Source organism: Formica exsecta, unplaced genomic scaffold (assembly GCF_003651465.1).
Source record: "Formica exsecta isolate Colony F162 unplaced genomic scaffold, ASM365146v1 scaffold48, whole genome shotgun sequence".
Lineage (NCBI taxonomy): Eukaryota > Metazoa > Arthropoda > Insecta > Hymenoptera > Formicidae > Formica > Formica exsecta.
In genome coordinates, this window is record NW_021852035.1 from 268,677 (window position 1) to 281,534 (window position 12,858).

General features: G+C 38.2%; 1 protein-coding gene and 1 long non-coding RNA gene across 2 annotated transcripts in view; one reads left to right on the forward strand and one right to left on the reverse strand.

Moving 5' to 3' along the window:
- The window catches only part of LOC115241354 (protein grainyhead), a 149,861-nt gene that overhangs the window by 81,961 nt on the left and 55,042 nt on the right, over positions 1-12,858 (reverse strand).
- The window catches only part of LOC115241355, a 94,432-nt gene that overhangs the window by 4,569 nt on the left and 77,005 nt on the right, over positions 1-12,858 (forward strand). The window contains exon 2 of the long non-coding RNA XR_003884890.1: positions 10,564-10,714. This is a non-coding gene — a long non-coding RNA (uncharacterized LOC115241355). The remainder of the gene's footprint in view (positions 1-10,563; positions 10,715-12,858) is intronic.

The following is a 12,858-nucleotide window of genomic DNA, read 5'->3' on the forward strand; positions in this document are numbered from 1 at the left end:
TCTTTCCCTCGCTTTTTTTCTCTCACGAACTCTCTCGATCGACGACGGGGACAACGCCTGGAAGCCGGTCGTCGTTCGAGAATTTCACCTTGGGCACCTCCATTGGCGATTTTACCGAAGCCGAGGAGAGCGCCCCGAAGTTCGCATTAGCGCAAATAAGAGGATGGTTTCACGACCGGCTCGTCGTTGGCCGTTCATTTTTCCATTTTCGGTCGTTCGCGTTACACCTATAAGCGATCCCGAGTGTCGATCTCGTTCCTATAACAAGACCAATCGGGTGTGCAGTCCAGCTCGAGAGTCTCGCGGGCGAGCGTCCGCATGCTCGATGAGAAAAGACGAGACGAAAACGAGAGCAAGGAAAGAGAGCCGCAGATAGATAGATAGGTACTGTTAATCAAATAAAATCCCTGCGTTTGAGCTAGTATTGTTAACGAATCGATATACATGATATCCGTTGAGGCGAGTAATTTTATATCCGCACAAAATTTGGAGCTTTCGATTCGCGCCGAGATGCGAGATATGTCATTTAGGGGGAAAAGATCGATTAAAATCAATAATTGGTTGAGCAAAAAATAATTATGAATAGCTATTACTAATCTATTGTACAAAACGCAGCGTTTAAATTTGTTTTAATGATTGTTATTTAATTGCTGTTATTATTGATTGCATCGCGTTTAGGCGTCGATAGAAGCGATGCATTTATTACCATCGCAAATAAAAAAAAGATGGGAAAAAGAAAGTCACGTTATAAAAATTGACAGAAATATGAAAAAGAAAGTATTTTGTAATGGCGTTATATGTGTATTATATATATAAATAGATTGATGTTTTTTAACAACATGTGTGTGAATGCGAAATAAAATAACTTCTCGTGTAATAAAAATAATTTTTTTCGATTCATATCTTATTCAGAAATTTATATAGAATACAAGTAATATATAATCTTTCATAAAATATGTTGTTGCATGCGTATGGAATATTGCGTATAAATTCTATCTCAGTGCTTTTGTAAAGATCCTTACATTAGCAGTAAATCTGTTGTGTCGCTAACGATTTTCACAGGATTAAACAGTGCTATAATTAAATTACCATCATCACGTACTATAAAACAGGTCTTACAGGTTTTTAAGGGACACACATACATACACGTAATGTCTTGGCCAAACGAGTTCATTCTGGCAGAATTTTAAGTAGTAAAAAGAAGTGTGGGTCAGCCGCAGATTACATAATAACGAAAAACTATTGATATATTTTTATAATGAGATCTTTCTTTCTGATTATGTAAATATAAACGATTCTTCATCATGAGTCTTCAAATACACACATGTGAAAGTTATAATTGTTAAAAAAGTTATAATTGAATAAGTAAAATTCTAATTAAACAAAGAAGAATGCCTCGAAAAGAAAATATGTCGATGTCTCACTTTAAAAAGATGGAGAAAAGAAAGTAACACGTTACAAAAATTAACAGGAATATGAAAAAGAAAATATTTTGTAATGGCGCCGTATGTATATAAACAGATTGATGCTTTTAACATGAATGCGAAATAAAACAAAGAATTAATTCTTGCAGAAATTTTATGCGGTTAAGGAGTATAGATGAAATATATAAAAATATATATTTATATAAAGAGTGTTGTATGTATGTAAATGTGTATGTAATGATAAAGCTATTTGGCAATTTCTATAGCAAAGACGACGATGTGCATCGAATCCTCGCATTTGATAGATGAACCTGTGTCCGATGGAGTACGTAAAATAATATATGTTGGACGTGGATGTATTAAACGGTCGTATGATATTGCTAATATATGGATTCCATTTTACCACTGTACTTGACTTGAACATTTATATTAATAACATGCATTTTACATCGGACACCAAACATACATCCATGTATATCTGTTTAGAATTTAAACAGACGCCATTGAATTGACGTTCAGTTAATGAGAAAATTAGTGAATAATGTTCTTCCGCAAAAACACGTTCTTATAAACGCCCATATTTTACGTATTAACGAATGAATGTATCCTTTTTCGTCTGTGTTGAAAAACAAACATGCGCTAAAAAAAGATTCGACGACTTTCTGTCATCCTATAGCTTTGTTTTTTACCATTTTCATCAGGTAGACTTTTGTGGCTGAAACCTGCGCGTTTCCCTTGCGATTTATTGGGTCTCTTTTCGAATTCTTATCGCGCTTTACAAAAACGACGTCGCGCGTTATGGCCGCGGCGGCGACGACGGCGACGGAGGCCGGGACACGTATAACCATGAATTGTCGTTACGTTTGTCATTGTCGTTGTAAATAAAAGACCGCGTCGCGCGTATCTACCCGTGCGCCGCCAAGAAAGAGAGATCTACCGCAGATATCTCCGAGTAAACGAGTATCCACTCGCGTCTGCTGCGACAGTAATGTCAGAGTGAGCTCTTTTATTAGCCTGCTGTCTCGGTCCACCTTCCCTTCTTCGCGCTCGTTTGTCGAAAACCTTCTTCTTCCCGGTATTCATACGGACTACCGATGTACGCCATAACGAATTTTGATGAGAGGTATATTTTTAGGGATACCACGCTTTAATTTCCGCGCACGGTGGCAATCTAATTTTTTGATATGTAATGAAACGCGTATTTTTATACGACAAATCCATGAATATCCGTGACACGAAATATTATTAGGCCTCAGTGCTTTGATATGGATATTCGTAGGGATTTCCGGAAAGATAGCGCATGTACGTCAAACTTATTTGACATACCGCAACTTTCTCGAAAATTTTTATGAGAATGGTGATTCTCTATTTGTACATGTAAAATATATTGTCTATAATACTTTTGTTAGCATTTCAACCATCTATGCTCGAATCAGATACCATCGTCAGCGTAATAACGCGAAACGAAAATAATTATATAATTACACGTGATATCAGCGGAAAGCTTCGCAAAAATTTTAATTGAGATAAAACGTGAGATGCGAAAATTCGTTTCGGTACAATAATTGCGAGGAAATTCAATTTAACGAGACATGGCGCAACGCGACGTTATGCACATTGAACCGTCATATTATATAAATTTATAAAAGGCAACATTCACATACATATTGAGCATGGTTTACGTAATGTGCATCGAGCGCTGCTATATATATGGCTTCCGGTTGAACGCCTCGAATGAATAATGCCCGAATCAAACGGTCACTTTCGTATAAGCAAGCACTGAAAAAGCGGGAGTGTGCTCTCGTTACTCGAATGCCTCTCTATGACATCGAAAGTCGGACGTCGCGTCGCGCGGTGCAGGTGCATTAAATCGAAGGTGCGTATACACAGATCCGAAGAGCACTTTTTCAGGATTTCATGCAGTAAAAGACGCGATTCTTATGTTTATATTATCGTGATATTTGATTTCGATGAAACTATTTACTTATCTGTATATTGCACGATTTGATATATCAAAATATATGTATTGGTGTGACATTGTTTTATTTGTACATTGATATCGCACGAAATAGTTAAAATAAATATATCATATTAAATTGAAAAACAAGATTACAATAATATTGTAGTGAAAAATGATATAAAAGAAAATGATCTTAAACGATCTTATGGTCTCCGAAATTTTGAGAACATTGTCCATCGTCAACTATATCGCATCTTTACGATGAAATGTGTTTTTCACGCGTTCTAAAGCCTTTTCTTCTTTGACACGACATGGAGATAGACGAAAAATTAATTCAGCTACAGATGAATTTTGTCTACGTCGAAGGAACTGGTCTTAATTCGTTTTCTTCCAGTGCTTCGATCTTTCATCAAGTCCGCCCACGTGATACCGCAAGTGACATTTTTATTACTAATTTATCAGCTTCTGCAGAATCTCCTCTCATGCTTTTTGAGATAAGAAACAGGCGGATACATATATGTATACGCTCTTTATGTAGACGTGGGGAAGCGGGGTGCACATAACCCGCGCGAATTTAGTGTTCCGCTTTAATCTACGCTTATGCCGCGCGCAATAAGCCTTTCTCTCTCGTTCTTTTTCATTCTCTTCCCTCCCGTTTCTACTTCCCGATTTCGTCGCATTTCGCGCCTCCCTCTCGCTGCTGCATCGTTTAATCTGCATGCCGCGTGCGTTTATGCCGTGAATAAGGCGCATCGGGAACGCCCCGTGTGTACGCACTCGGGAACACTTTTAATGGGCCCGCAACCATCGACGAGACCCGGCTGAGCATTAAAACAAATCTTTGCCTCGCGAACAGCGACGATATCCATCGGCCGCACGTTGCACCGGTTGTGCATGCGATCGCGATTGGAACGCAAGCAAATACCATTTGCGTAGAGCGACATTCTCGAGTCAGAATCCGGCCAATATGACAGGCGATTTGTTCCGATTGCTTCCATTATGTGCGATAATTCAGCGATAAGACATTGCAATTCCCCTATATTTTATATATGTTTGTGTGCGCGATTCGATTTAAATATTATGCGATTATACATAGAGTTTCGAATTTTAAAAAAGGCGATATGTGTATCGATTTTCTTTTTGCTCGAATAAATTTATAAATGATTTATATTGATTAAAAACGCGATTTATATTGATTAAAAACACGAAATATCAGATTCTTGGTGGCAGTAGATTCACGCGCAAACGCGGAATGTCAGTGTGACGGTATTATTGCCCGATATAGAACATTTAAATATTGCCTACTGTACTATAATTACAGTGTGTTTGCACTATGGTTTCGTCATCGTGCACTGTACAGCTTTTCTTAAATTATAGCATGCTCCCTTTCTCTCTCCCTCTCTTACGTGCGCGCGCGAACTGTGAGTTGTAATTTGGCAAATTGCTATTCTCCATGAACGATCGACACATCGTTTATATACGTCGATTACAGATCGATTGTCGTCTCGTTGATTAATGATCTCTTGCGATCATTTCCGCTTTATCATTCGCGTTTCGTATTGATTAATATTTTGTCGTTTATTGTTTAATTTCCGCATTTTATATCATTTATAAAATATTCTCTCAATTTCGTATTTCGATAACAATCCTCGCAAGCATCTCGTTCCCGTTGCATTCGAATTCCGTTTCGAAAACGCGGCAACCTTGATTGTCGGCGACGTTGACTGGCGTTTTAAAGAGTACGCGCATGGATACATGCGGGTTTATCGGACGACCGTTTTCAATTATTGACCGCAAAGTCGCGCGGAGAGACTGTCTGCGCGACGCCCGTAAACTTTCCATACCACGTAATTAGATGGAAATTAGCTAGTTTATATTTATCAGCAAGTGGCGATTACCGCCGGTAATCTGCACATTTTTTCGCATTATGTAATTACATTTGCATTAAGGTCATTGACCGGATTTTCTCGCGTTATTAACATCCCCGGCGGTACAAATATTAGGTATTTTCGGTGTAATCAGAAAATCTTTCGCGAATTCATTCGCATAAATGGATAGCGGACACGAAGAAATTCATCATCGATTCATATCTTCAACGCACGTTCAGCGTTAAATGCGATCGTTCGTGTCTTAAGATTTTATTTTACAACATACGCGTTGACGCGGTAACATTAAAAACGCACCGGTAGCATTGCGCTCTAATAATTCATTGTCGCTAATGTTAATTCAAATTGCAGAAAAGGTAGCGAAAGGCGTGCATAGCTATTTGTTAGTCATGCTACACATGTATTTCTCACACAGGATTGCAAGCGCCAAATAACTAGATTGAAATTATATGTGTATGAGCGCCTCTCGTGTATACTGTTACCTACCAAAGTATTAGAATTCATATAAGTACGAATCTATTTTACATAACAGCGACTCCGACCTGCAACGTCAGGAGTTAGACAGAGTAATACGCGTCACGGCGATATACGCCGTTTATGCGTTTAATTTTCGTAACATATCGAACGTGCAACCACATACATTAACGGTACGCTGAAGTATACAGATAGTATAATTATTGGTCGGTGTGAGAGAAAAGTCGTACGTTTCTTGGAGCGCGAGTCGCCGTTAATGATTACGCGAAGTTACATGCGTAAGTAACATTTAATTCGTTGGAAGTTGCGCTGAAGTTTATGCCCGTCAGCCGATATTAATTACGTTGATAAAATATAGATAGTCTTACTGTTTTTTTTTTTGCGCGCGCGCGGAGCCGGCGCAGCTTGCGCGAGCGCTATATAATTATGGTAAACTGTATTCGCGCATCGCGCCGAGTTACGCCGATGAAAATTTTTAATATAATCGCGCCACACATACACATACAGAGATGCATCGTGTTACGCGTATTAAGATAAATCTTTCTTCCTGTACGATGATGATATCTATTCATGATCGCCAAGACTTCCGCAATTCTGTAATTTCCGGATGTGACGCGAAATTATTAAATATTCTGTTTTCAAAATATCTCTTTCAAGGCAAAATTCCATTTTCAATATTTTGTTATTTTTTTAACTCTTAGCAAAGCAAGTTACTTAGACATTTCTCTCGTGACATCGTAAAATTACTTTCTAAACTATAAAATTAAAAAAGAATTGAATATTCTTTTCTTTTCTTTCTCAAACATGGTATTACATGCCAAATTTTTCGCGAACAATACATTATACTAGAGGGAAGTAGAAATAACACTTTTATCTGCTGTAGAATATTCTTCTCGCAACAGAATTGTAGATAGGGTCTTCCGCGCGACAGGATATATCCTTAATCGTATATTCTTTGATGAGAGAAAAGGAGAGAAATACGTTACGAAAATGAGAGATTTCTATTATATCATAACAGAATCTTTTTGCAAAGGCCAATCTCTGCGGCGGTGCATTATCCTAGACGCCACAATGTAGCGAACAATTTTAACCGCTTGGAATCTCGCCGATAAAATCGCTAGAAGTTATTATTATTAATGCAAATGGCGCATTATTACGAGGAGGTAAGAGGGCGTCGATGTGCACACATATTGCCGTTACTTTATTAATGCTTTTATACTATTTACATAATCGAACAACGGCGGGAACAATGCGTGCATGCGGCCGAAGTCTTTTATTAATTACGGCCGTTCTTGCAAGAAATCCTTTCCCGATTAACCGAGCGCGCATTAGCAAGTATTTCTTTTTTTTCTTTTTTTTTCCTAACGATAATCATACTGATTGCCGATAAATTCTGTCGCGGTAGATCCTGTGATCTACGATTCTGTTGCAAGGAGGGTACTTTGCTATGAGCAAAAGTTCATCGTTTCTCTCTCTCCTCCTCTGCTGTCGTTATAACATCGTACCACGTTTGTGAACGCATATAAGCTATCGATTTATCGAGAGATTCTCCAAAGACTCTCAGGCTCTTCGAGCAGTTATACGGTTACGCAAGCGTAATTTGATTAGCTAGTTTTATATGCGGAAATTTAATAATATCCACACGCGAGGCAAATGAAGGAATAATGTTAATATATCAATGCGCTACTAAAAGAATCCAAAAACTATTAATGCGATAAAATCAACAAAACTTATGGATTATATAATTAATTTTTCTCAAATAGAAAGAAGAAATATGATTATCAAATAGAAGGAAGATGATTATACAGTCATTTTTATGACAAGGACGTTGTATCGAGAATCTCTGAGTCTGAATAATCTTTTGTACATTTTCTTAGCAAAGATCTCTTTACAATCTTAATCTCGTCAACATCGCAAAATGTGTAATTAATCTGCAGAGTCTATATTGAAATAGAGTGCACACAAAGAGTTATGTGTCAAGTATAGTTTATGATATCATTTGATAAAATACGATGCACAGACATGCGAATGGCGTTATAGACTAAACCGGTTAGTGATTTATTATAGGGATTAATTATTTTTATAGAGGCGTTATTAAAAGATCCGTGTTAATTATTATGTATTCGTTAATCATCGCAATTCATGATGCGACATAAGCGTGATTGATCGCGGATCTACACGAGATCAACATGGAGTGCTCTCGAAAATTTTGATATAAAGTTGCAACGACATAATATATAATATATATATATGTTGTACATATGTATTTCGTCTGAATCATTGTATACGTGTCCTTTCAATGTATTCGCCGATAAATTTGGTAGGAATAGATGTTATCAAAGATATTTAATTTTCGCGCAAATTTATTGATAAGAATTTTGAATCAAAAATAATCGCGGTAAAATTTGTTAAGCCTTTTTTTTCTAATTATGAATTTTTTTTTTCTAATCATAGATTTATTTTTTCATCTGTAATTTTTATTATATATTTTTTTCTCATAGATTGTTATGCGCTTAATTGAAAGTCATAAAATCGGAATCATGTTGGAAAGATGATCCCGATCAATTCGTCGATATTAACGTTTCAAATGTTCCTTAACATATGTATGTTAAAAAGTAGGCACAAATGTACTATTTCACAAGACTCACCATTCAATAGACAATGATTGAACAATCGAAAGTTCGCATGTTAAGACTTATGAATACATTTTGTATACTAATGCACGACTAAACGGACGCGTTATACTGATTCATGAACTAAGCCAACGTTACTCTCTTGAACGCGATGCTCTGTCACACCGAGTGTTACGGCGAACATTGACGTCCGGTTATTTTCAACGCAAATCGATGTTCTATATGTGTTGCACGTATCCGGACGTATCTGTTAATGTCGAGCTTTACGATTTGTAATGGCCTTTCATTTTCTGATAGAAAGAACTGCAGAATAAAATCGATTGACGAAATCGTATAATAAGATATTGAAATTATTTTAGTTTTCTTTTCAGTAACATAGAATTTAATTATTATAAATTATATATTAATATATTGTTTTACATGATATTTAGCTTGTAATATTGCATTATATTAATTTTAAAATTAGACGATCGATTAAATTTTGATTTATGCAACTTGATTCATATCACTTTATAAAAAACAACACTTGAAAAATAATCCTTGTCAGATCATATAATAAAGATGTATAACAGATTGATTGATATATGATAGAGAAATTATTCTTTTAACTTCATTATCCCATTTCCACCCTAATAATAGAAGGGTTAATAAGTGAGCTTATCCACGATTCACCGCTTATAGCACATCGCTTATCGTTTGCCAATGTGCACGCAGGTATGGGATATCGATCGCGATTATAGATCGTGGAAAAGGCATAATCAAGCCGACGTTCATAAGGTTTTATCGCTTGCCCGGTAATCGGAGTTACGAATCGACCGATCGCGAAAGGTCGTGCGTGCGCGCTAATGGTTACACGATAAAAACGCTGATATACCGTCCGGACGTTCGAAAGGCCTGCGCGCTGTAACGATAAAAAATGCTGATATACCGCCAACGTTTGAAAGGCCTTTGGGAAACGCGCACGCGTGTGTTTGTGTGCGCGGGGCACGCACACGCGTGTTATCTCTCGCGTGAAACCGCGGATTATTTCGCGGTGTTCGTAATGCGGCAGCGACGCGAGACTCCGTGACATTTTGTGCGAGAAAACGCACGTGCGTACCGCGAACACGGCGGCCCGCCATAAATAAACGCCACTCGACGCAAATGCAATTCGCCGATGCATGTCTTAAACTGTCGACTTATCGCTTACTATGTTATCGCTTTCCTTCGCTTGCGACGCTGCTCGCCCGCGAGCTTGTTAGATGCGTTGAACATAGCACTCATCTCTCTGAGCGAACATCCTCCGTGTAAAATCCACAACTGAGATAAGATTTTATTTCGTATTCAAGTAACATATTTTCTTTCGCGAAATAAAATGTATAAGTATCTTGTTTCACATCATTTATACAAGAAGGAAGACACAATTGTTTTTGCAATGTATGCTGTGTTGTTTACGCATGCTGTGAGAAAAAATCTATTGCTTTTATAAAATTAATTATATATAGAAAAATATTTAAAGAGATTATATAAATTACAAATTGTGTAGAAAAACTCATGTCAAAATTTTCTTTATATTTTCACTATATTTTCATGTTGACTTTTTTCCCCGCACAGTTTCTGAACGCGTTTAAAACATCTCTGTCTTTCGTTCAGTGCACCGATCGTAGTACATATTAATTAAAGCGAATGCGGAACAACCGCGAGTTATCTCGGTCCAAACGCCGTACGAGCGCGTGTAACGATTTAAGTTCCGTGTCACGTATTCCAGTTGAGAGACAGATTATAATATCAAAGGTAAACCGCGGATGGGTAGTGTCTGCGAAAGTTAGTAACGATGAGAGAATGACAAGGATCCGACAGGTATTTTATACGCGCGCGCGCGTGCACACACACACACAGGTGGAGAAAATAATTTTGTAGTAATCACGACAGAAACTTCCTGTAATGATGGATTAAGACAAATGACTAAATTGATGACTAGAAAAATATGCGTAAACAAAATTCTGTTTCAAGTAAGATTAATTTTTAATTATCTATTTTCGCCTACATAATACTTCAATAGAAATAACTGTAACGTCTCATTTATAATTTATGGATTATTAATTGCAAATCCAAATCGAAAATATATACTGTCACTTGCAGAAATTCTTAGAAAGAAATTCTTTATTTAAAGCTTCTGAGGCTCGATATTTTCTATTTGATTTCAGATATCGATGACTCACTATGTTTGCAGATCAAATATTCGAGAAGAAATACTCGAAAAGAAAAGGATCGATGCTCCGATAATATCGACGAATTCCTGTGCGTATATGCATCGCATCCGTGTATCGCGTTACGCATCGGATCAAAATATCAAAGGTAAGTCTCGTCCGGCATATGTAAGGAAGACGGAGCTAATTGCGCGCGAAGGCACAAGGGCAGCAACGGCCTTACGAGGGTTCCACGTCGATACGCGTAGATAGAGAGAGGGAAAGGGGGAGAGCGAGAGAAAGAAAGAGGAACGGAGAACAGAATGACGAGCTAGGGGGAATCGATCGGTCATTACCATAATTTGTATATGAGTACCACCTGGAACGGTGGCAGTATCCCATGGTCAACGCTCGCAAACCTTCTTGGATTTCTTTTTCTCATTTCACGATCTCCGTTACCCCAACTGCTTCTCGTTCCTTTCCTTCTTTGAAGTACGTAGGCTGCTTGCTAGGTTCGTCTTTGTACATCCTATTAAGAGCCTCGTAGCCGTGAAGGAGAAAAACGAGTCCGCGAAAGTACCGGCAATTGCGCGACGGCGACCCTTTGCGGTCATGCACAAAGTTGCAGATTTCTGTCGTTTGAGCCTCCGATAAACGGTATCCACTTTCGCGAAGTGATAAATTATATAGTGGGTTGGTGTTGCAACTAAATATTAATCGCTTCGATAATCATCGTCTTCCAGTTTGAATTATTTCTCCAGACCCAATCTCGCGATCATTCCGGATTACACGAGAGCTGTTTAAGCGTCCTGCAAGTGCATCGAAAGACGCTTGCAGCGCTTTATTATCACTAATAGCCAGCGTTACAACATTTTCAGAAACGAAAGTAGCGGGCGAAGTATAAGAAGCGATACTTTTAACCGGATTTACCGCCTGCTTACAGAAAATATGAATTGTTATTCACTGGTTTGCGTAATAGAGCAGCGTGCGTGCGCTAATAATGCGCTAATCATGCGCGGTCTATTAAAGTACTCATCTTCGAAGCATTTAAGATGATGTTCAAATTACTATGATATTGCCGTATTACATTTATGCCTCTCAGCGCGTACGAGAAATCGTTATTATTAAGACATCGTTGAATTCGATTAACTGAAGCAATTTTCACGGGAGAGCGTCTCTCTCTCTCTCTCTCTCTCTCTCTCGCTCTCATCGTGAAGAAAAAATCGCAGTTCCTCAAAATACACAGCTGGGATTTATTTAAATTGCCATCGTGGCCTTCAAGACAAATACTCGCTCCATATATAATTCGTCGTGCATTGGTCGCGCGCCGTAAATCGAAAATCTCAGAAAGGTCAAGGCTTCCCTTATCTGAGGTGATGTCCGAGAGAGCGTTCTGCGATTTTTACGACCGACTACGAACTTCGTCCTTTTCTTTTTTTTCTTTTTTTTTTCACGATATCACATTTCGAGAGAACGGTTCAACATCCAAAGAAACGCGCGTATTAAACTCGAGAATTGAAGACTCGGATAGATTTTTTTATATTTTTAGCGAAATAAAATTAACATAAAATGTTTTTTCGGCTAACTAAACAAATTTAAGCAGCTAGAGATTATGTATTAAGAAATAATAGAATACTAAGTTTTATCAGATACGATGAAGCTAAGCATACATTCTTAAATTGTGTTGTCGCAATTTTTTTTTTTTTTTACAGTACTACAAAAAAGCCAAAATTTTTTTCCCCAAAATATTTTTATAACAAAAAAAACTTATAAAGTTATGAAAGATCGTAGAGTTATAAAAGACCATATCAGACGAAAGAGAAGCGTATTACTTAAGAATTAAACTTCTCGTCATTTTGTATGTGTGTGTTCGCCGTCACTGACGATTACACCTGTGCCGCGTCCTCGTTCAATGCCGAAATCGCGAGGCCCGATTCTCTCTCCTCCTCCGTGCCTCTTTTCCAGTGCGCTACGGTGCAGCTCTCGCTGCGGTAAGCCGAGACCTCGCCGCGATCGTATATCAATGGCTACAGCCACGTACATATATGTTGCGCGAATAAATATAATTATAAGTAAGAGCGCAAGGCTGGGGGACCACGCCCTGTGTGTCTCCGCTCTACTCTCTTTTTCTCTTCCCTTGCTCTCCCACCGCGAGGCAAGGCACGCACTACTTTGCGTTGTTTCTTTGCTCTTTCTCTTTGCAAGGCTGGGCCTGTGTGTCTCCGCTCTACTCTCTTTTTCTCTTCCCTTGCTCTCCCACCGCGAGGCAAGGCACGCACTACTTTGCGTTGTTTGCGTTGTTTTTCTCTTTCC